This window comes from Rhineura floridana, chromosome 17, assembly GCF_030035675.1.
Source record: "Rhineura floridana isolate rRhiFlo1 chromosome 17, rRhiFlo1.hap2, whole genome shotgun sequence".
Classification (NCBI taxonomy): domain Eukaryota; kingdom Metazoa; phylum Chordata; class Lepidosauria; order Squamata; family Rhineuridae; genus Rhineura; species Rhineura floridana.
Genome location: NC_084496.1, coordinates 17911948 through 17935834, shown reverse-complemented (window position 1 = coordinate 17935834; position 23887 = coordinate 17911948). Strand labels below are relative to the sequence as shown.

At 44.3% G+C, this 23887-nt stretch overlaps 1 long non-coding RNA gene across 3 annotated transcripts in view; it reads left to right on the top strand.

The window, feature by feature from the left end:
• The first annotated feature begins 2848 nt into the window (after window positions 1-2848).
• The window catches only part of LOC133371863 (uncharacterized), a 71322-nt gene continuing 50283 nt past the window's right edge, over window positions 2849-23887 (top strand). For all 3 annotated transcript variants that reach the window (XR_009759414.1, XR_009759412.1, XR_009759413.1), the window contains exon 1: window positions 2849-2904. This is a non-coding gene — a long non-coding RNA (uncharacterized LOC133371863). The remainder of the gene's footprint in view (window positions 2905-23887) is intronic.

Sequence of the window (23887 nt, the reverse complement as noted above, 5' to 3'; positions counted from 1 at the left end):
AACAAATTATGAGAACTCTGACAGAAAGAAGTCCAACAGGGGTCTGGATTTTTCCTCTTGTTTTACTTTTTGAACTCTATATTCTCTCTGAGTGTTTTGTGTATTGCCATGAAAATGTAGACGGTTGTTAAGCAAGCATTTCTGAGTTCAGGACTATAAGGTTTGTAAGATTTTGCTTTGAAATAGACTTATGGGAAGCATCAGAATGACTTGGAGGGTACTTTCAATTTAACATGTCAGAATATGAAAAATCCATACTGGCTATAGTATACTGCCACTCTCGTGGCTGTCTAATTTCTCCCTCATCTCTAGTCCCACTTGCTGCTGGTTCTGACCCCATATTGTAGAAACATGATTTGCATGCTGAACGTTTTATGATTACTTCAAGTACACATATGTTGGCCCAGGGTGCATTCAGCCAGCACTTTATTCCATTTTTCTGATGTTTCTTTACCAGATAATTTCCACGTTTTATTTCATAGAATCATAGAATAGTAGAGTTGGAAGGGGCCTATGAGGCCATCAAGTCCAACCCCCTGCTCAATGCAGGAATCCAAATCAAAGCATTCCCAACAGATGGCTGTCCAGCTGCCTCTTGAAGGCCTCCATTTGATCTTTCACACAATGTAAAAGCCACTTCTGGAAATCTAGCACAATAGAGAAACAGTTTAGCGCTCATTTTTGTATTGTATTAATTGCTTCCATTTGCCCAGAAAATTGCAGGAGTAAAGTGATGAAATTTTGGGCAGAATATTGACATACAGATCTTTCTTGCTGTTTTCATTGGGAATCATGGGGAAACAGAAGTGTGCATGTGCAGAAAGGGTGAAGGAGTAGTGACATGTCCAATGGCATTCATTGTTGTGTCATACCACAGCTACTGGCATGAATGAAATTTAGTGCAACATGGTGAGTTATCAATGAAAAAGCACCAGTTCTATAATGCAAGAGGTACTGCAGGTAAGGGGAATGTAAGAAATCGGGACAGAAGCACTTCCATTATAATCAGTAAAACGAATGCAATAAACCCCATGTCTGAATGCAGCCATAGTTACAATCATGTATATGGACTAGGAGAATGAGACAGCACTAATTCCAGAGGCAACAGGAGAAGGGGTGGGGAATTAGGAATATGAGGAGTACAGCTGGATGCTATCATGTTGAAAGCAGATGTTTCAAACCAAATCAGGAGTTCAAGCCTCTGGTAGTTGCTGAAGTCCTAAAGGTGGGAGGGGGCACAGAGTAGCCACCTGGACAAAGATGTCCCACTCAAGAAGTCCTGATCCAGGACTGGGGGCAGCCAGAGGAAAGAGGGGTGTTGCCTTCATGAGCCATTTGTAGGCTTCCTCCTTGGGGACATCTGGTTGCCTGCTGTGTGAAACAGAGTGCTGGAATGCTGAAACCTTTAGCCCATCCATCTGGTGATATTCTTATAGAATAGGATACTGGACTAGATGGATCGTAAGCCCATCCATTTCCTGATGTTCCGATGGAATTGTAATGTGCCTGTGTAATGTGCCTGTGTTTTTTGTTATTGTTATGTGCCTTCAACTCAATTACGACTTATGGCGACCCTATGAATCAGCGACCTCCAGTAGCATCTATTGTAAACCACCCTGTTCATATCTTGTAAATTCAGGTCTGTGGCTTCCTTTATGGAATCAACCCATCTCTTGTTTGGCCTTCCTCTTTTTCTACTCCCTTCTGTTTTTCCCAGCATTATTGTCTTTTTCAGTGAATCATGTCTTCTCATTATGTGTCCAAAGTATGATAACCTCAATTTCATCATTTTAGCTTCTAGTGATAGTTCTGGTTTAATTTGTTCTAACACCCAAATATTTGTCAGAATGAAATAGTTCTGAATGTACCATGGGAGCAGAATGAGGAATTGAAAAAAAGATCTATGCAAATTGTAGCCTATATTGCATCCTGTCAAATAGCAAGATCTGGAACAGGAGCTAGCCAAATTGGGGAAGGGTTTTCAGCTCACTGGCCCCAGATGCCAATGAGATATTTATATTCAAAGATCAGTTACGCATGTCTTCAGACCTTCCCTACCGGTTTCTGGAGTCTGTGTCTTCTTTCTTTTATTTTTTCTCCACAACTTCCTCCAGCTTCATTTTATGTGCTCAGTACCCTAGACCCAGGAGTTACATGGGCTTTATTGAAGGGTTAACCAGCCTTTAAAATATGCCAGGAGGACTACAACTATATCTGTCCAAAGTTTTGCAAACATTGTGGTAGAAAAAGGGTAGCAGAGGGCTGGATCACATTGAATAACATCAGTAACACTCTATCATTATTATTAAAAAGAATTTATGTACTATCTGTCATTTTGAGAAGAAACACTGTACCAAGGTGGTTCAAACACCCAATAGCAAAATAACAAATATAAAGCCAATTATAAAAGTAGAACTACCCATAAATAAAAGGCATAGCAAAACTACATCAAAGCACTAAAATATCCACTATCTGCTATATATTTTAGAAGGGTGCCCATCTGTTGTCTATGCATTTGGACATCTCTTAAGATATCATAACCAAATTTGGCATGATAGTTTCTGAGGCTGAAGAGGAGGTTTTCATTTATGTTTGGATATGATCAGACACTATTTTTAATCAAGATGGTGGACTGCACCTTTAAAAACTTCACTGATTTGGACACCTCTAAAGACACAGGCTCAGTCAGCTGTCAGATGCCAGAATGCCCACCTGAAGAATAAGAAATCCTCAAGAGTAAGGGGCTACTCATGAGGAAGCACTCCTCATTGGTAGACCAGACCTCAGACAATCCAGATGGCCTGCAGCTGTGTTCTGGGTGGAGCTTTGAAGGCTCATGTTTAAAAGCCTCTAGTTCATGATAGTGAGTACTGTTCAGAAGTATGGTTAAACAGATGATTCTGAGTGAGTGGCAGAAGTGGTGGGAGATGGAAACTATGGGTTGGCGGGTGTTTTTCTTTTGTCTAACTCCAATGGATTTCAGAGTATTTCACTTGAAAGGATGACAGAGACAAATTAGCATGTTTAGAGTCCTAATAGCACACTCTGCTCTTAGGAGTGGTTTGTATAGGGTAGGATGTATGGACCCTGAGATTTGTAAGGTCTGTGGGGTGGTAGAAACCGTGGACCATGTTATTTGGGATTGTATTAGGTATATGGATGATAGAGAGTCTCTTCTACAAAAGCTTAGTGTTTTGGGGATTAGAAACCTGGCTGTGGGTTTGGCCCTTTGAGACAAAAGTCTCAGGGGCTTGGTACTTGAGATTATTTAGCAGTTTGTTAAAGATGCTAAGCTTTATGAAAGATTGTGAATAAGTTGTTACATGAGGTTGATAGTAGGTGGCGATAATAGGGCCTTACCTTGGTCTTGATTTGCCACTGAACACCAGCAGAAGAAGTAGAGAGTACTGGAACAACATCATTGTTATCAGGTGTCTGACTGGCATCGTGATCTAGATGGTTACTGACCATTGATCTTGGACTGCTTCTGGACCTTGCTTCTTGTGTTTCCTATGTTTTCCTCTGCTTCCTATGTTTTGGTCTTGGACAGTGACCAGACCTTTCTCTTTGGATGGCCCCTGTAAGCGGGCTTGGACTATTGGCTTTGGTTTCATCTGAAGGAGGTCTGTAGCCAAATTGTACATGGTTCCTAAGATGAAAGAGTAAGCTTTTGTCTATGTTTGGATGCTAATGGGTACCATTTTGAATCAAGATGATGTGCTGAACCTTTCAAAACTGAACTTATCTTGACCACTGACTTCAAAACTACTTTTTTGTGGTTTCTTAGAATTTCTGAGCAATGAGACTGCTAATTAAAATACATAATAAACAAGTTTCTTAAAAGAGCATAACAACTAAAACAATCATTAAAACTGGAAGTTCAATGCAGAAGACCAGAGAAATGTTTGCCTAATCAGTTGTGTCTTCAAGAGCTGGTGGAATGCCAGCACAGATGAGCTTCTTATTTCAACAGGGAGAGCATTTTACAACTTTGGTACTACCGCTGAAAAAGCCTGCTTTTGTGTTGCCACAAGCTGATAACCATCAGGCATAGAAAAACTAACTGACTGCCATTTATTTATTTTAATGCTCTTGTTGGGCAGGGGAGGGTGATGAAAAACAGAGGAGATGGAAATGGAATTATGTGTTTTCCAAAAAGCATGGCTGTGTCATCCTTTGCCAATTGAGCTATTGATTTTTACAAGACCTTTGACAGTTGCTGGCCCTATATTGGTGCACTCCATAGACAACAGACACAAAATATGATTTTAAACGCTTTATTTACACTTCATAATAGACACAATTCTTGTTAGTTAACATTCCACACTTTCACAGCCATATAAACACAAACCATTAACCTGACACCTAAGATAAAGCAGTTGGTTTACCATTTCCACAGACAAAATTAACCTATTATCCAGGTGATTAGTCTGGAAAACAGGGAAAGAATCTTATCAAGCCAGAGGCATATTGTGCTCATGATGTAGCCTATTTCTTGGGTATGATGTTACGTGTCTCTGTTACTACTACTACTGGTCACTTATATAGGCTTTGCTATATCTACTCCACCACATGCATTCCACTGTGCGTTCTTTCTACCTTATCCTGACCACCTTGTCTGTAATATCTCATGATCACTCCATCTACATCCTCTAACTTATATAACTAATGACCTCCCTTGTTTTTCACTTATAGCACGTTTCCCAAAATGTATACTTTTCATAACATGTTTACTTCTTGACATCTATTCATATCAAACATTCTACCCCACCCTTAGCGATCAACTGTCTCCAACTGTCTTGTCTTCTGCTGTCAGGCTTCTTGACTATTTCATCATCCTAATTCAGCGGCCTTCTACAGCCTTTCTCCAAGCTGGTATTTCATCCAATATTCCTATAATTAGAGGTCTCATCACAGAGCAAATTCTGGGATTTCAGGCTCTACCCAGTTCAGTACATATGAAATAGCGGAAGGTAACAGCTAGAATCCTGCAGAAGATGATGGCACATTGCAACATTACATTGTAGGCCTGACTTGGTTATGCATATATTAAAAAGGAAACTTTAAAGAATGTAGGAAGCTGTCTTGTACTGAGTCAAACCAGTGGTCTATGTAGCTCAGTATTGCCTACACTGACTGGCAGCAGCTCTCCAGGGTTACAGACAGAGGTTCTCTCCAATTTCTACCTGGAGATGCTGGGGGTTAAACCTGGGACCTTCTGTGTGCAAAGTAGATGGCCTACAACTGAGCTATGACCCTGCTTCAAAGGGGCCTAGCAACTTACTTTGTGCTATTCTCGAAGGCAAATGATTACTTATGTATCTGCTCATTCATTCATTTAAAATATTTCTGTGCTGCCTTTCTGCCTCCAAGGCAACTGAGGGAAACGTTCAACATTATGAACCTAATACAATTCTTAAAATAAATATAGTAGTGGTCTAAGATGTTTTGTCTCCATTTCTTTACATTGAATGTATACAGCAGTCTCCTGGTCCTTCAAACCCTATGTTGCCTACAGTGAGTAATAATAGCTGTCTTCAGGCTTTTTGAGCCCTGGTACATTTTATTTTTTATTTAAAATATGTCTATCCCGCCCTTCTACCCTATAATAGAGCACTCAGGGCAGCTTACAATAAAATCGAACATGTACATAATAAAAATTGTACACAATAAAGATCACAAAAACATTAAAATAAATTATAATACATAAAATGCAATTAAAATATATAAAATGCTATATATACACACACATATATATAGGGAGTGGTACTTGTTGGGAAAAATGGAGCCCAGGGCCTGAAATAAAAAACCTCAGAGACTCTAATAAGCACATCCTGAACCAAGCCGTAAGGGTCGACGGGACACAGAGGAGGCAACATTGTTTTGAGAAGATAACTACATTCTGTTCTACTCTCCTTGCCCTTTACACTCTTTTCACGCCCAGATATCTTTTTCTAGCAAATTCAGCAAAACAATTCCATAGTTCTCATTAACATTGTAGCAGTTAGAGTGACCCTTTGTATGTTTGTGTTTTCATGTTTATGATCTCTAAGCGTCAATCCAAGCCCCTTCTTCATTGTCTTTCTTTAGAATACTGTTCATAGTCCTGATTTTCAAAGAAACAACATCCTGACTTTGAAATATAACAAGTGATATGTAACTTCGGCTTGTTTTTTTTTCTTTTATGTTATGTTATATTCTGTCTGCTAATATTTTTGCTTGAGAAACCTATAAAATGGTGAAACAGATAATAAACAGGGCTGTCTTCCTCGCCAGACTGTCGTGTCTGTGTGAGCTTGAGACCCACTTTTTGATCAAGAAGTGTACGTGTGTCTTTACTTGGTATCTGGCTGAACATCCAAAGCAGGTAATTGGAATCCCCATTGCTCGCACTCCTTCCCGGGGTACTGAGGTGAGCAAGCCCACCTTAGGTGGGAACAAAAAGTCACCCTAACATACTGAAGGGCCTATAGAGGTAAAAATTAACATAGAAGGCATAAAATCAGTGTCAGGCTCTACCCTAAGTCCCACCCAAAGGCTCTTTGGAACAAGATCGTTGTGAGAAGTCTCCGGAAAACCATCAGGGAGGGAGCAGAGCAGGCTCCTTGGGGTAGGATACTCCAAAGCTTGAGGGCCACCACTGAAAAAGCTCTCTCCCATGTGCCTGTCAGTCTAACATCTTTCATTCCAGGCATGCAGAGGAGACAAGAGACATCTTAAATCCTGGGCAGGTACATATGGGAGTAAGCGGTCCCTCAGGTACATTGGTCCAAGGCTGTTTAGGGCTTTAAAGGTCAGAATCAGCAATTTGAATTGGGAGCCAGTGGAAACAATAAAGCACAGGGGTGATATGCTCCCTGTGCTGTGCTCCAGTTAACTTTCTGCCTGCTGCATTTTGAACCAACTGTAATTTCTGAACCATTTTCAATGGTAGCCCCACATAGAGTGTGTTACAGTAATCAAGCCACCAATGCATGTGTCACTGTGGCCAAGTCAAATGCTTCCAGGAATGGATGTGGCTGGTAGACCAGTTTGAGCTGATCAAAAGCATTCCTGGCTAATGCAGCCACCTGATATTCAAGCAGCAGGGCAGGATCCACGAGGACTCCTAAACTGCAGACCTGCTCCCAAGGGGAGTGCAACACCATCCAGAATATGTTGCAACCCTATCCCTGGTGCAGTTTTCCCCTTGACCAGCAACACTTCTGCCTTATCTGGATTAAGTTTCAGTTTGTTAGCCCACATCCAGCCCTTCACAGCCTCCAGGCACTGGTTTAGGATGAGCACTCCCTCCCTGTGATTAGGTGGTAGGGAGAGATAGAGATGAGTGTCATCAGCACCCTGATGACATTGTACTCCAAATCTCTGGATGACCTTGTGACGTTCCCTCCTTTGGCTCCCCCTGTCAGGTTCCCACCTGCTTGTGGCTACAGCCTTTCACTAGGCACCACCTCAGGACACCACCAGTCAGGATCATCATTTTTATTTTTTCTCACTCAGCTCTAGCACAGATCTCACAAGATCCCACTGCTAGGCAGCACCACCAGTCACTCCCTGTAAACAATACTGCTAGAGACTTTGCCTCAGTCTCTCTATAGCTTGTTACTTTGTGTCTGGGTGCCCTTGCTGTCCACAACCCCCTTGTATCTTTGTCTATAAAGCATACAATCCTGGGTTGCTCTGGATACTTGACGTTGTTACAATATCTCCCTTCACCACTGCCACCATTAGATACAGTTTCCCTTCAGCCTTGGTAATTACCCTGCCCTCCCTTCTGGTCTGTGTATTCCCAGCCAAGGATCAGGCTTTTGGTAAACCAATAAAAGTATTTATTTGATAACACCAGGAAATAACAAGATTACTTTAGGAATGTTTAACAAGCGTATGATTTCATGTAGTGTCACTCTTTATGTTTTTGGTCATATATATACTGTCTAAATATCAGCCAAATATAATCCAACCCTCCCTCAGAACTCTGCCAACCAACCCATCCATAACTACCCACTAACGACTCTCCAACAACTCTCACCAACCGACCTCCTCTCAACTGTCATCCTCCGATTTATACCTTCAGCCATTCAAACACTCAGCCAATCATAATCCAGCATTCTCCAGCCTTCCAACCCATACTCTCCCCCCTCTCATTCAATTCACTTACCATATATCCCTTAATAAACCTGCACTTACCATATTTACAGGTTTTAACATATAAAGACATCCTAAACTGTGGACCTGCTCCCAGGGGGAGTGCAACACCATCCAGAATATGTTGCAACCCTATCCCTGGTGCAGTTTTCCCCTTGACCAGCAACACTTCTGTCTTATCTGGATTAATTCAGTTTGTTAGCCCACATCCAGCCCTTCACAGACTCCGGGCACTGGTTTAGGATGAGCACTCCCTCCCTGTGATTAGGTGGTAGGGAGAGATAGAGATGAGTGTCATCAGCACCCTGATGACATTGTACTCCAAATCTCTGGATGACCTCTCCCAGCGGTTTCATATAAATGTTAAAGGGTATGGGAGACAGAATGGAACCCTGAGGTACCTTGGCCTATGGCCAGGGGGTCGAGCAGTAGTCTCCCAGCACCACTTTCTGGGTCCTGTCCATCAGGTAGGACCGGAGCCACCATAAAACAGTGCCTCCCAATCCCATCCCTGCTAGACTGCACAGAAGGATACCATGGTTGATGGTATCGAAGGTTGTTGAGAGGTCCAGCAGCACCAACAGGGATGCACTCCCCCATCTGATGCTCAGCATAAGTCATCAAGCAGGGCAACCGAGGCAGTCTCTGTCCCATGACCAGGCCTGGAGTCTGATTGAAAAGGGTCTAGATAGTCCGATTCATCCAGGAAAACTTGGAGACATCTACATGATATCTATTAACTGGAGATGCCAAAGTTTGGACCTAGGACCTTGTGCCAATACAACAGGTAGTCTACCAGCACAAGAGGGGAGAGTACTTTTGTGCTCAGATCTTGCTTGCTGGTTTCCCATTGACATCTGTTTGGCCATTGTAAGGACAGGATGCTGCTGGACTAGATGGGCCATTGACCTGAACTAGCAGGAGTAGAAACTAGTGGTTTGGATGTTAATGGGACAGTGAATCCACTTCAGGTTTTAGTCTGAACATCCAAGAGCTATCCAGGGTTCTGAACTTATTCTGGGAATAGATTTCAGAACCATCAACAGTTCCTTGAAAGCTTGGACTAAAGCATGGAGCTAATTCACTGCCCCACCATCATCAAAGCCACCAGTCTCCACTGTCTAGGAAGCTCTTATGTTCTTATGACCTGTGACCTTTCCCTTCTGTATTGTCCTATGTTAAGGATAGCCAACATGGTGCTCTCTGTATATATTTTTATTTATTTATAGTCTGCTCTTAAATGAGCATTTCAATCTCACAGTGGGGAACAAAATGACAAAGATAAACAGATGAAAATACAAAAATTATAAAATCATATAAACAGGATTAGCAAAGAAATTAGCAACGCTGTTCATAAGGAAAGCAAGCAAAACTACAACAACAAAAAGTAACATTTCCAATTTAACTAACTCAAAAAAAGAACATTCAAACAGATTAAACAACTGATGGTGTTAGTAGCTGCAATTGTCTTAGGACTCCAACTCCTAGCAGCCCCCACAGGGCATGGCTAATGGTCAGTGATGGTGGGAGCTGTAATCCAATAACATTTGCAGGATGCCATGTTGACTATCGTTGACCCCTATCTTCAACCTAGAGGTAATGGCTTTTCCACACCCAGGCATTTGTATGGTCTGCAGCTTGTGGTTCTACCTTGTGGGAATTGTGACACATAGGAGGAAGGATGTCATTAGTTGTTCTAAGAATAAAAAAGAGCATGTATAAAGAATGGAAGGAAGGACGCATCACCAAGGAAGAGTACCGACGACCGGCTCGGGCTTGCAAGAATAGCGTAAGGAAAGCTAAAACCCAGAATGAGCTGAGGCTGGCGAGGAAAGCGAGGAACAACAAAAAGGGGTTTTTCAGATATATTTGAAGCGAGAGAAAGAGCAAGGAAACAGTGGGACTGCTGCTCAATAACGATGGCAAAATGTTGACAGATAACAAGGAAAAGGCAGAGCTGCTCAATGCCTATTTTGCCTCCGTTTTCTCCCAAAAAGGGAACAGTGTGCAACCTTGCATCGGTAGCAATCTCAGTAAGGGGTCGGGATTGCAGTTCAAGATTGATAGGGAGATAGTCAGGAAATACCTAGTTAACCTAAATGAGTTCAGATCTCCAGGGCCTGATGAACTGCATCCCAGAGTATTGAAGGAACTTGCGGATGTACTCTCGGAACCTCTTGCCATCATCTTTGAGAAATCCTGGAGAATGGGAGAGGTGCTGGAGGATTGGAGACGGGCAAACGTCATCCCGCTCTTTAAAAAGGTAAAAAAGAAGATCCGGGGAATTACAGGCTGGTCAATCTGACTTCAATACCGAGAAAGATATTAGAACGGATAATAAGAGTCCCTTGGCAACTATCTAGATGACAATGCTGTGATTAGTAGGAGCCAGCATGGGTTTGTCAAGAAAAAATCCTGTCAAACTAATCTCATCTCTTTTTTTGATCGGGTCACTAGCTTAGTAGATGGTGGAAATGCTGTAGATGTCATCTATCTAGATTTCAGCAAAGCGTTTGACAAAGTCCCCCACAACCTTTTGATTAGCAAATTGGTCAAATGCGGACTACATGGAAATACTGTCAGGTGGATTCACAACTGGTTGGACAACCGTACTCAAAGAGTGGTCGTCGGTGGCTCTGCTTCGGACTGCTTCTTGTATGTGTCCTTTTTGTTTTCAGGTCATCTGCAAGCTTTCTCTGAAGCCACATTGGCTTCTTCTGCTGTCTTTATTTATTTATTTTTATTTTTTATTTAATTTCATTTATAAACCGCCCATAGCCAGTGGCTCCCTAGGCAGTGTACAACATACAATAATACAATAAATCAACAAAAATCACTAGATATAAAATACAGATACTAAACAGTATTGAGATAACTAAAACATTAAAACATTAAAATATATAAAATGCATTAAAATGCCTGGGAGAATAGGAAGGTTTTTAGCCTGGCGCCGAAAGGATAACAACGTAGGTGCCAGGCGTACCTGCTCGGGGAGACTGTTCCACAATTCAGGGGCCACCACTGAAAAGGCCCTGGATCTTGTCATTACCCTCCGAGCTTCTCGATGAGTCGGTACTCAGAGGAGGGCCTAGATGTCGAACGAAGTGCACGGGTAGGTTCATAGCAGGAGAGGCGTTCCATCAGGTATTGCGGGCCCACACCATGTAAGGCTTTATAGGTCAATACCAGCACCTTGAATCTGGCCCGGAAACAAATCGGCAACCAGTGCAAGCGGGCCAGAACAGGTGTAATATGTGAGGACCGATTGGTCCTCGTGAACAGTCTGGCTGCTGCATTTTGCACTAGCTGCAGCTTCCGAACCATCTTCAAGGGCAGCCCCACATAGAGTGCATTACAGTAATCCAGTCTAGAGGTCACTAGAGCATGAACAACTGAGGCGAGGTCATCACCGCCAAGATAGGGGTGTAGTTGGGCTACCAATTGAAGATGGTAGAATGCATTCCGAGCCACCGAGGCTACCTGAGCCTCAAGTGACAAGGAAGGATTGAAAAGAACCCCCAAACTACGAACCTGTTCCTTCAGGGGGAGTGTAACCCCATCCAGAACCGGATGAACATCCTCCATCTGTGCGGAAAAGGCACTCACCAACAGCGTCTCAGTCTTGTCTGGATTGAGTTTTAGTTTATTAGCTCCCATCCAGTCCATTATCGCGGCCAGGCAACGGTTCAGCACATCAACAGCCTCACCTGAAGAAGATGAAAAGGAGTAATAGAGCTGCTTGTCATCAGCATACTGATGGCAACGCACTCCAAAACTCCGGATGACCGCACCCAGAGGCTTCATGTAGATGTTGAAAAGCATGGGGGACAGAACCGATCCCTGAGGGACTCCACAATGGAGAGTCCAGGGTATCGAGCAATGCTCCCCAAGCACTACCTTCTGGAGACAATCCGCCAAGTAGGAGCGGAGCCACTGCCAAGCAGTACCCCCGAATCCCAACTCTGCGAGTCTCTCCAGAAGGATACCATGGTCGATGGTATCAAAAAAGCCGCTGAGAAATCAAGGAGAATCAACAGAGTTACACTCCCCCTGTCCCTCTCCCAACAAGGGTCATCATACAGGGCAACCAAGGCTATTTCTGTGCCAAAACCGGGCCTAAAACCAGATTGAAATGGATCTAGATAATCGGTTTCATCCAAGAGCGCCTGGAGCTGGCTGGCAACCACCCGTTCCAAGACCTTGCCCAGAAATGGGACATTCGCTACCGGTCGATAGTTGTTCAAATTATCTGGATCCAAGGACAACCTCTTCAAAAGAGGTCTCACTACAGTCTCCTTGAGACAGCGAGGGACAACTCCCTCTCTCAAGGAGGCATTGATCACTTCCTTGGCCCAGCTGGCAGTTCCAGCCCGGCTAGCTTTTACTAGCCAAGAGGGGCAAGGGTCCAGTACCGACGTGGTTGCACGCACCAGTCCAAGCATCTTGTCAACTTCCTCAAGCTGCACCAACTGAAACTCATTCAATAATTGAGGACAAGACCATGATCCAGGTACCTCAATGGATTCAACTGTCCTAACATTAGAGTCGAGATCCCTACGGATGCATGCGATTTTATTTTGGAAGTGCCCCGGAAACTCGTTGCAGCGGGCTTCAGATGACTCTGTGGTGTCCTGAGGGCCAGAGTGTAAAAGCCCACATACTATCTTAAAAAGCTCCGCTGGGCGGCATAAAGATGATCTAATAGTGGCAGCAAAATAACACTTTTTTGCTGCCCTTACCGCTTCTATATACAACTTAGTGGAGGCACTTACCAAAGCATAATTGCATCCGTCAGGAGTTCGCCTCCATCTGCACTCAAGCCGCCTCCTCTCTTGTTTCATCACTCTCAGCTCCGGGGTATACCACGGAGCTGTATGAGCTCTACATTGAAGGGGGCGCGCAGGAGCAATCGTGTCAACAGCCCGGGTCATTTCCGTATTCCACAGTTCGACCAGGGCCTCGACAGGAGCACTAGTCTTATCAGCTGGAAAGTCTCCCAGAGCCCTCTGAAAACCCAGAGGATCCATTAGTCTCCGGGAGCGGACCAACTTAATAGGTCCCCCACCTTTGCAGAGGGAAAGGGACGCCGTAAGCCTAAATCTCAGCAGGCGGTGATCTGTCCATGACAATGGGGTAGATGAAAAACACCCCACCTGCAGATCACTATCTCCATGTCCACTGGCGAAGATCAAATCAAGAGTATGTCCCGACACATGCGTTGGGCCAGTAGAAAATTGAGACAGCCCCATTGTTGTCATGGCGGCAATGAAGTCCTGAGCTGCCCCAGATAAGACAGCCTCGGCATGGATGTTGAAATCCCCCAGTACCAAAAGTCTAGGGGATCCCAACAACACCTCCGAGACTATCTCAGTCAGCTCAGCTAGGGAAGCTGTTGGGCAGCAAGGTGGGCGGTACACCAACAGAATTCCCAATCTGTCTCGCTGGCCCAACACAAGGTGGAGACACTCCAGGCCAGTCACCGCCTGGACAGGGTGCCTGGTGAGAAGCAAAGAGCTCTTATAGACCACAGCGACCCCCCCCCTCCCCGGCCCTCGGATCTACCACAGTGCTGGACCATGTACCCAGGTGGGCAAAGCTGGGAGAGGGCAACTCCTCCCTGCTCCCCCACCCAGGTCTCAGTTATGCATGCCAGGTCGGCGCCCTCATCCACAATTATATCATGGACTAGGGAGGTTTTATTATATACCGACCTGGCATTTAAAAGCAGCACTTGGAGATCCGAGAGCTGGCTGATAGGACAACCCGAAATCCTGTGGATATGAGGAGAACCGGAACAGGGCACAGACACGACTTGTCTGGGACGAGTTCCCCTTACCTGGCATGTTCTCCTCCTAACACCATACCTCCCATTACCCGTCACTACGTTAATCGGTGCCCCCGAAAGTCCCCCCGCTATACATAAAATCCTCTCTCCCAGGCACATATTAAAAACACAGAAAATTCATACACACACACACTGACATACACACAACACAATCCTCACTCATACAACACAACAACATAAGACGACCCTTTATTTCTTTGACAGAATTGTTTGCCATTGTGCCTTTAGAATTTTAGAAACTCCCACCCATCCTTTTCTCATTAGGGTCACTTGCCGTGAATGGAGTCACAGAAAAGAGGAAGAGGATGCCTCTTGAGGGAGGAGACAAATGCTGTACTGGGTGAGAAGCCTGGAGTAAGGGAGTGATGGGGATATTTGGTGGTGTTGATCAGCTCAAACAGATCTACAATGAAAATAAGCAGCTGTTTGAAGTAAGAGAGAATGTCCCAGAGAAAATAATGGGAAAAGTGGCAGGGGACATTGAGGGTCTGTTGGCCATGAAAGTCCAGGTATTAAAGAGACTGGCTGATTCAGCTGAAAAGTTTCAGGAAGCCCATCATTGGCAAGACAACATCAAGGAAGGCATGTCTTTTATGAAGCAACCAATCATTCTAGTCAGCTTCAAGTTTCTAAAGAAAGGTTCTGGAAGACCTAAGGGATTGGCAGTGTTGGGCACATAATAAAGATCCATATCCCAGCTGAGGACCCATTACTAGCTCTTGATGTCTCCTGATATTGTTCCTCTTCCTTGCTGTTTCTGCATCTTTACTGGACACCGCCCCCCCGGAATTGACCACTCACTGTAAGTGGTTTACAGCCATGTTAAAAATACAATGCAGGACAACTAACAGGAGATACATAAAATTCAATTCCTGATCTGCATTATTAGATGTAAGAATGCTTTTTTGTAATATTCAAGTGAATTCTTAGGTATTTTATAATTTTTTGTTTCATACGATTCACTTTGTTTTCATTTTATGTACATTGTTTAGAGATTTATTGCTCAATTATGTTACTTAAAATGTGGGTCATTGTTATTATTAGCAACTGTGTTGAATGTAGATTTTATATTGAATTTTGTTGAAATGTAAACCACTCTGAGATTTTTTGAAATATAAAGTGGTATACAAGGTAAATAAATAAATAAACCTTACCATTGTTGTGAGTTTATTAAAATTGGCTTTCCTGAAATCCAGGATACGCATATGGCTAGTCTCAGCTTTTGCTTCCTTTAAAATCAAGAACTGTAGTATAGCATGGTCACTTTCCCCCATAGTTTCTGTAACTGCCACTTCATCCACCAAGTCACTTCTGATGGTTAGAATCGAGTCAAGGATAGCTGATCCTTGTTGCTTCCTCCACTTTCTGTAGGAGAAAGTTATCTCTAACACAAGTCAGGAATTTCTTAGAGGTGCATTGTTTGGCAGAATTTCTCTTCCAACTAGGGTTGCCAGGTCCATGGCCTGAGACTGATTCTGTATCTTTAGGAGAAGAGAAGGTCAGTCATGTGCAGGTGTTCTTGCAACTCTGCAATGGGAAAAAACACAAGGTGGAATTCTCCCTCCCCCCTCCACAACTTTTAAAGATACAGAAGATCTCTTGGAGGCCAGGCCTGGCAACAGATATCAGGGTAATTGAAGTCCCCCACTACTACTACATCATGCCTCCTCGAAACACTGGCAATTTGTATTGCAGAAGTTTCATTCTCATCTTCTCCTTGATTTGGTGGTCGGTAGTAGACTCCAACAAACATATTTCTTTTATTCCTTGCACCATTAATTTTCATCCAGATACTCTCTGTGGAGCTCCCAAGCTCATCCTCCTGTATATTTGTGCAGGTATATATATATTTAACATATAGCATGCCTCCATGCCTCTTTCTATTCCTAACTGAAGTTATATCCTTCAATTGCTGTATTCCAGTCATAGGAGTCATCCCACTAAGTTTCAGTTATACCTATCAAGTCATATTTACCCTCCTGTATTGAGAGTTCAAGTTTGTCTTGCTTGTTTCCCACACTCTAAGCATTAGTATACAGACACTGAAGATCACGTGATTTATAGCCTGGCTTCCTTCCTACACTTTAGAGCTCCACAAGGCTTTTTTAGTTGTTACTGCCAAGTTTACATCTCCCTTCCCCTTAGGATTCAGTTTAAAGCTCTCCTGATGAATTTCTCCATGTTCTGGCCAAACATGTTTTGTCCAGTCCTTGTGAAGTGCAACTGACCACTTGCCAGCAGTCCATCTTCCAGGAAGCGTAGACAGTGGTCCCAAAAACCAAATATCTCGAGTTGGCACCAACTCTGTAGCCAGTCATTCACTCAGAGTATTTTTCTTTCCCTTTCCACTCCTCTTCTAAATAGACACAGAGAGAGGGGGAGAGGGAGGGGCAGGGAGGGGAGGGGGAGAGGGGGTTGGGAGGGAGGCAGAGACCACTAAGATCTTTGCACGTCAAACCAAGTGCAACCCACCTCTCAGCCAGCAAATATAATCTCTGTCACTTAACCACCCCCAAGACTCTGCCCTGCAAACATTTTCCCCTAAGATGGGCACCGGTAGCATTTGGGATCTTCTTGCCGATGCTCTATTACAACTAGAGCAACAATTTCCCTATGCCAGGCTGATACTGTGTGGGGATTTTAATGCCAGACTGGGAAGTGCTGGGTTGGACCTTGGGGTTTCTTCAAGTCATGGCTTGAATAAGCAAGACAGCAGATTATTAGATCTTCTGCACTCGTTTCATTTAGAATGTCTGCATGGGAACCAAGGGGCTGCCATTAATGTTGTGGAGGGCAGAGGGAGATATGGAGTGGGGAGGCAATTATGTCATCGGGGGAGATGGAAGTGCAACAGGGTGTTGGTTGCCCCCAAACTGTCTCCCCATTCAAATAGTCTGGATAGCCGTGGTGTCAGCTCCCCCGGGTTGAAAATGCTGCTTGTGAATGCCAGGTCAGTGAATGGCAAAATGATGGCCATTCAGGATTTGATCCTGGATGAGCACGCTGACCTGGCTTGTATCACGGAGACCTGGTTGGATGAAGCTGGGGGGGGTTAATCTCTCCCAGCTTTGCCCACCAGGTTTCTCTGTGCAGCAGCAGGCAAGACCAGGGGGATGGGGAGGTGGAGTTGCAGTAGTCTATCGTGATGCCATCCCCCTGACCAGGTGCCCTCTCCCACAGTCTTCGGGGTTCGAATGTGTATATTTGAAGTTGGGTGGCCAGGACAGAATAGGGATTCTGTTAGTGTACCGCCCACCCCGCTGCTCAACAGTCTCCCTTCCTGAGCTAGCTGGGGTAGTCTCAGGGTTGGTGTTGGAGTCCCCACGGCTTGTGGTATTGGGTGACTTCAACATCCACACCGAGACCGCTCTGTCGGGAGTGGCTCAGGACTTCATGGCCTCCATGACAACCATGGGTCTGTCCCAAGTATTATCTGGCCCCACTCATGTCACTGGTCACACTTTGGACCTTGTTTGCTGTGTTGGATGGGATGATGGTGATCTTGGTGTGGAGGAACTTTCTATAGTTCCATTGTCATGGACAGATCACTGCCTGGTTGGGTTTAGACTCACTGGGACTCAGAACCTCTGCAGGGGTGGGGGACCGATTAGGATGGTCCACCCCAGGAGGCTGATGGATCCGGATGGTTTCCTGATGGCTCTTGGGGATTTTCCTGTCACCACGGCAGGTGATTCTGTCGAAGCCCTGGATGACCTCTGGAATGGGGAAATGACCAGGGCAGTGGACACGATTGCTCCTGAGCATCCCCTCTTATGGAGTGGAGCCAAACCAGCTCCCTGGTTTACCAGGGAGCTGGCGGCGATGAAACGAATAAGACGGGGACTTGAGCGACGTTGGCGGAAGACTCAGTGCGAGTCTGACCGAACACGGACTAGAGCCTATCTGAAGGCCTACTCTGTGGCAGTGCGGGCTAAGAAGAAACTTTTATTTTCTGCCACCATTGCATCTGCTGGGAGCTGTCCAGCGGAGCTGTTTCGAGTGGTCAGGGGTCTTTTAAACTCTGCCCCCCAGGAGGGCAATATAGACTACTCAACAGCCCGCTGTCAAGAATTTGCACGGCACTTTGCAGATAAAGTCGCTCAGATTCGCTTCGACTTGGATGCTAAAATTAATACAGTCTCAGGGGATGTAACTTTGGCTCCTGCTTGTTCAATAATAATGGATTCCTTTCAACTTGTACAGCCCGAGGATATGGACAAGATCCTTGGAGAGGCGAGAGCCACCACACGTCTGCTGGATCCTTGCCCTTCCTGGCTCATTAAAAGTGCCAGAGAGGGACTGGCCGAGTGGGTGAGGGGAGTAGTTAATGCCTCTTTACAACAAGGCAGAATTCCATCATGCCTAAAAGAGGCAGTTGTACAGCCTTTGTTGAAAAAGCCCTCCCTGGATCCCTCCATAATGGGAAATTATCGGCCAGTCTCCAACATTCCATTTTTGGGCAAGGTAATAGAACGTGTAGTGGCCGCCCAGCTCCAGAGATTCTTGGATGAAACGGATTATCTGGATCCATTTCAGTCTGGTTTCAGGCCTGGTTACGGGACAGAGACAGCTTTCGTCGCCTTGGTGGATGACCTTCGCAGAGAGGGGGAGTATGTCCCTGTTAGTTCTACTGGACCTCTCAGCGGCTTTCGATACCATCAACCATGGTATCCTTCTGGACCGCCTTGCTGGGATGGGACTTGGGGGCACCATGTTACGATGGCTCCATTCCTTTCTGGAGGGATGAACTCAGAAGGTGGTGCTGGGGGATTCCTGTTCGACTCCTTGGTCGTTGACCATCAGGGTTCAGTTTTGTCCCCCATGTTATTTAACATCTATATGAAACCGCTGGGAGAGGTTGTCCTGGGGTTTGGGGTTCGGTGCCATCAGTATACGGATGACACCCAACTCTATTTCTCCTTTCCACCTAAAGCCAAGGAAGCTGTCCTGGTCCTGAATCAGTGCCTGGCATCAGTGATGGACTGGATGAGGGCAAACAAATTGAAACTAAATCCAGACAAGACAGAGGTGCTCCTGGTCAGTCGAAGGGCAGATCAGGGAATAGGGATTCAGCCTGTGCTCGATGGGGTTACACTCCCCCTGAAGACACAGGTTCACAGTTTGGGTGTGCTCCTGGACTCAGCTCTGAACTTGGAGGCCCAGGTCTCGGCAGTGGCCAGGAGTGCCTTTGCCCATTTAAGACTAGTGCGCCAGCTGCGCCTGTTCCTGGAAATGCCTGATTTGACTATGGTGATGCATGCCTTAGGTTACATCCTGTTTAGACTACTGTAACACACTCTACGTGGGGCTGCCTTTGAAGACTGTTCAGAAACTTAAACTGGTACAAAGAACTGCAGCCAGAGTATTAACAGGGGCTGGTTACAGGGACCATACAACTCCCTTGTTACAACAGCTCCACTGGCTGCCAGTTGTTTCTGGTCACAATTCAAAGTGCTGGTTTTGACCTTTAAAGCCCTATACGGCCCAGGTCCAGGCTATCTGTCAGACCGTATCTCCTATACGAGCCTGCCCGGGCCCTGAGATCTTCAGGAGAGGCCCTTCTCTCAGTCCCAACACCCTCGCAAGTGCGATTGGTGGGGACACGAGATAGGGCCTTCTCGGTGGCTGCTCCTAGGTTCTGGAACTCCCTTCCTAGGGAGGCACGAATGGCCCCCTCCTTGTCATCCTTCCGTTGGCAAGTAAAGACTTTTTTATTCCGACAGGCTTTTGGGATAGAAGGTGTTTAGGATTGGGCTTTACAAGGCTTGTTTTATTGTTTTATATTATTATCTGTATTATTTTAAATTGTTTTTAGATTTTTAAGTGCCTTTTATGGTTATAAGGTTGTGCATAGTTTAATTGTATTTTAATTGTATGTTTTTCTATGTTTTTAACTACATGTAGTTTTATTTGTAAGCTGCCCTGAGCACCAGTTTGGAAAAAGGGAGGCGTAAAAATAAAGCTTCAATTCAATTCAATTCAAGATGCAAAAAAGTTAAAATACTGCAAAGTAGCCAGGGAGGGTGGCAGAGACCACTTTGCATGCCAAGTGCAAACACAGTATTCTATCTCTGTCTCACACACACACATGCACACATATGTGCACTGTCAGCTTTCACTTCCACAGTTCTTTATCTCCATTCTGCTGCTGCCTCCTTCTCCTCTTTATCCATGTTCATGTCCTCCAGCTCCTTTCTTCCTCCACTCCATTTTTCACCACCACCATCTATTTTTTTAATTGTTTTCTCCACTCCACCCCGTCTCGCTCTACATCGCTCTACATCTTCCCCCCCCAAGTAACGCCCAAAAGTAATGCTGGAAACATTACAATTACTCCGCAAAAGTAATGAAGTTACTCCTTGTTCTATTACAATCAAAATGTAAAGGAATTACACACCCGTTCCTCAAAAAAGTAATAAATTACAAGTAATTTGTTTTTTGTAACTAATTACTTCCAAGCTGTGGGCACCATGTGAGTAACCTCCAGTTTGAAACAAAAAAAGCTGTCTTAGAATAATAGAATAGTAGATTTGGAATGGGCCAATAAGGTCATCAAGTCCAACCCCCTGCTCAATGCAGGAATCCAAATCAAAGCATTCCCAGCTGATGTCTGGCCAGCTGCCTCTTGAATGCCTCCAGTGTCGGAGAGCCCACTACCTCTCTAGGTAATTGGTTCCATTGCCATATGGCCCTAGCAGTTAGGAAGTTTCTCCTGATGTCCTGTTGAAATCTGGCTTCCTGCAACTTGAGCCCATTATTCTGTGTCCTGCATTCTGGGACGATCAAGAGATCCTGGCCCTTCTCTGTGTGACGACCTATGTGCTATCATATCTCCCCTCAGTCTTCTCTTCTCAAGGCTAAGCATGCCCAGTTCTTTCAGTCTCTCCTCATAGGGCTTTGTTTCCAATCCCCTCATCACCCTTGTTTCCCTCCTCTGAACCTGTTCCATTTTGTCTGCTTCCTTCCTGAAGTGTGGAGACCAGAACTGAACACAATATTCAAGATGAGGCCTAACCTGTGCTGAATAGAGGCGAACTAATGCTTCACACAATTTGGAAACTATACTTCTGTTAATGCAGCCTAAAATAGCATTTGCCTTTTTTACAGCCACATAGGCACTCTTTGTGTATGATTATGGATCCAACTCTGGATCCAACTGATAGTTGTTCCATCCAGCTCACATTTAGCTAGCTTGCTAATCAGAATAACATGGGGCACTTTGTCAAAAGCTTTGCTGAAGTCGAGATATACTACATCCACAGCATTCCCACAGTCTACAAGGGAGGTTATCCAATCAAAAAATGAGATAAGATTAGTTCGGCAGGATTTGGTCTTCATAAATCTTATGGTGGCTTGTAGTAATCACTGCATTGTTTTCAAGGTGCTTACAGACTGACTGCTTTATAATCTGCTCCAGGTTTTTCCAGAGATTGATGTGAGGCTGTCTGGTCTGTAGTTGCCCGATTCCTCCTTTTTGCCCTTTTTGAAGATAGGGTCAACATTAGCTGTCCTCCAGTCATCACCATCATATCACACTGACCAAGAAAAGGCTTTGAAATTAATAAAAATAAATTTGACACAGATTTCTAGGATGAATAATGAGAGAAATATGGTTTTCTATGTTAATTTCTCTATAGAAACAGTAGTAATACAGGAAAGAAGCAAAGTAAGAAGAACAGCAACAAACATACACAAAATGTAATTTTCAATCTTTGGAGATGCCGACCTGATTGCAGATGTTGCCATCACTCACCACATGCTCAGAGGCACAAGTTACCAAATTCTTCCCAGTTACACCTGAAGTGGATTGGACTGTGAAAGACCAACCCAAAGTGTGTTTGCATTTTGACAAATTTGTAGGGCAGTACAATATCTCAGAGAGAAAGTCAGGTCTCCTGCTCCTCTGGTGCATTCACTATAGCTGCCCAATTTTCCTGGTTTTTAAATTATTTTATTTATTATTTGATTTATACCCTGCCCTTTCTCTCAGCAGGAGCCGAAGGCAGTTAAAGTGTGATAGAAATATCTGTTAACTATAGGTATGTTCTTAAACTGCACAGTGTTTTTTTGCCTATTAGTTAATAGAATCATAGAGCTGAAAGGATTCTCAAAGGTCATCTAGTGCTATCCCATGCTTAAGAACTGGGATAATCTGAGAAGCGTGAACCTCTAGGCTCACAACTCAGTCATGAAACTGTTTAAATTGTGAGGGAGGAAACATTTTTTGTAAGATTCAGGGAACCACCACTGATTGTGTCAAAGACTGTGAGTCTACTTTTTTTGTCACATTCTGTGGATTTCTGGAATTCTTCACTTTATTTATTTATTTATGTATTACATGTATATACCACCACATAGCTGAAGCTCTCTGGGCAGTTTACAACAATTAAAAACATTAAAAACAAATATACATGAAAGTACATGAAAGGTTGTCACATAGACCAGGGCTGGGATCTCTTCTCGGTCGTCCCAGAGTGCAGGACACAGAATAATGGGCTCAAGTTGCAGGAAGCCGGATTTCGAATGGACATCAGGAAAAACTTCCTGTTAGAGCCATACGACAATGGAACCAATTACCTAGAGAGGTAGTGGGCTCTCTGACACTGGAGGCATTCAAGAGGCAGCTGGACAGCCATCTATCAGGAATGCTTTGATTTGGATTCCTGCACTGAGCAGGGGGTTGATGGCCTTATAGGCCCCTTCCAACTCTACTATTCTATGATTCTATGATACAAACTTTGGGGTTCCTTGGCATTAAAAAAATGGAAATGGACTGCCTTCAAGTCAATTTTGACTTACGGCGACCCTATGAATAGGGTTTTCATGGTAAACTGTATTCAGAGGTGGTTTTACCATTGCCTAACTCTGAAGCTGAGAGGCAATGACTGGCCCAAGGTCACCCAGTGAGCTTCATGGCTGTGTGGGGATTCGAACCCTGGTTGTAGTCCATTACTCTGGCCACTACGCCACACTGGCTCTCCCTGGCATTAAAAGGCTTGCCATTTTTCCTTATTCAATTTTGTGTGGATCATTCCATTGCTTAAGGGATATTGCATACAGAGCATTCTGGCATGGGGGAGATTATGTGTACCCTTCAAAAAACTGTGGTGCTCTGGAAAAAGTAGCAAGCACCAGCTGCCAGCCTCCAAATACTCTCCTGCTTCCACCACCATGCCAGGTAGCAACAACAAGAAAAATTAATTTTTTTTAAAAAAAGGAAAATGATCTACATCCACTCTCCCCACCAATGGCAATCCCTCTCCAGTCTCTCTGAGAAATGTAGTTGCCCTGCCCTGCAACCTCCCTGCCCCCATGTGCTTCCTTCAAATATGCATATGGTAGGTATTTTCATTCAACCTTTCCTTCTTCCCTGCTTGCAAATGTCACAGAAGGATCCAGCCAGTGGTCTTTGTGCAACAGAAAGCTACACCAGGTTAATGCTGTGTGCAAATAAAAACACTCCAAATTCTGCACCCCCTATTTTTGGGTTGGGGGGTGAGAGGGAATCAGTTACTAATGTTCCCCTGGGAGGGGGAATTCTGCAGCTATTTCTTGGAGGTGGAACCCACAATTAGCAGTGGCAGAAGCACAGCTTCTTTCTTGCTTCCTGAGAGTTGTTGGTTTGGTTTGTGTTTTTGCTAGTGACATGAGCACTATTTTGCATCTTCTTGGACCTAGTATAATTGTGGGGCATCATGGGAAGAAAATTGTGGTTGCCCTCCAGCATACACACAATGGAGAATATTTGGAGAACAAGTGACCTTTTTCTATGATAGAGAAAGGAAAACCTCAGGATTTTTTTTCTCCAGAAAAGATAAATTATCCTAACATCTTGTTTTCTTTTTAAAGGGGGATAGTTCTTTTGTTCTAACTAAAAACCCCAAACTATTGAAAAAT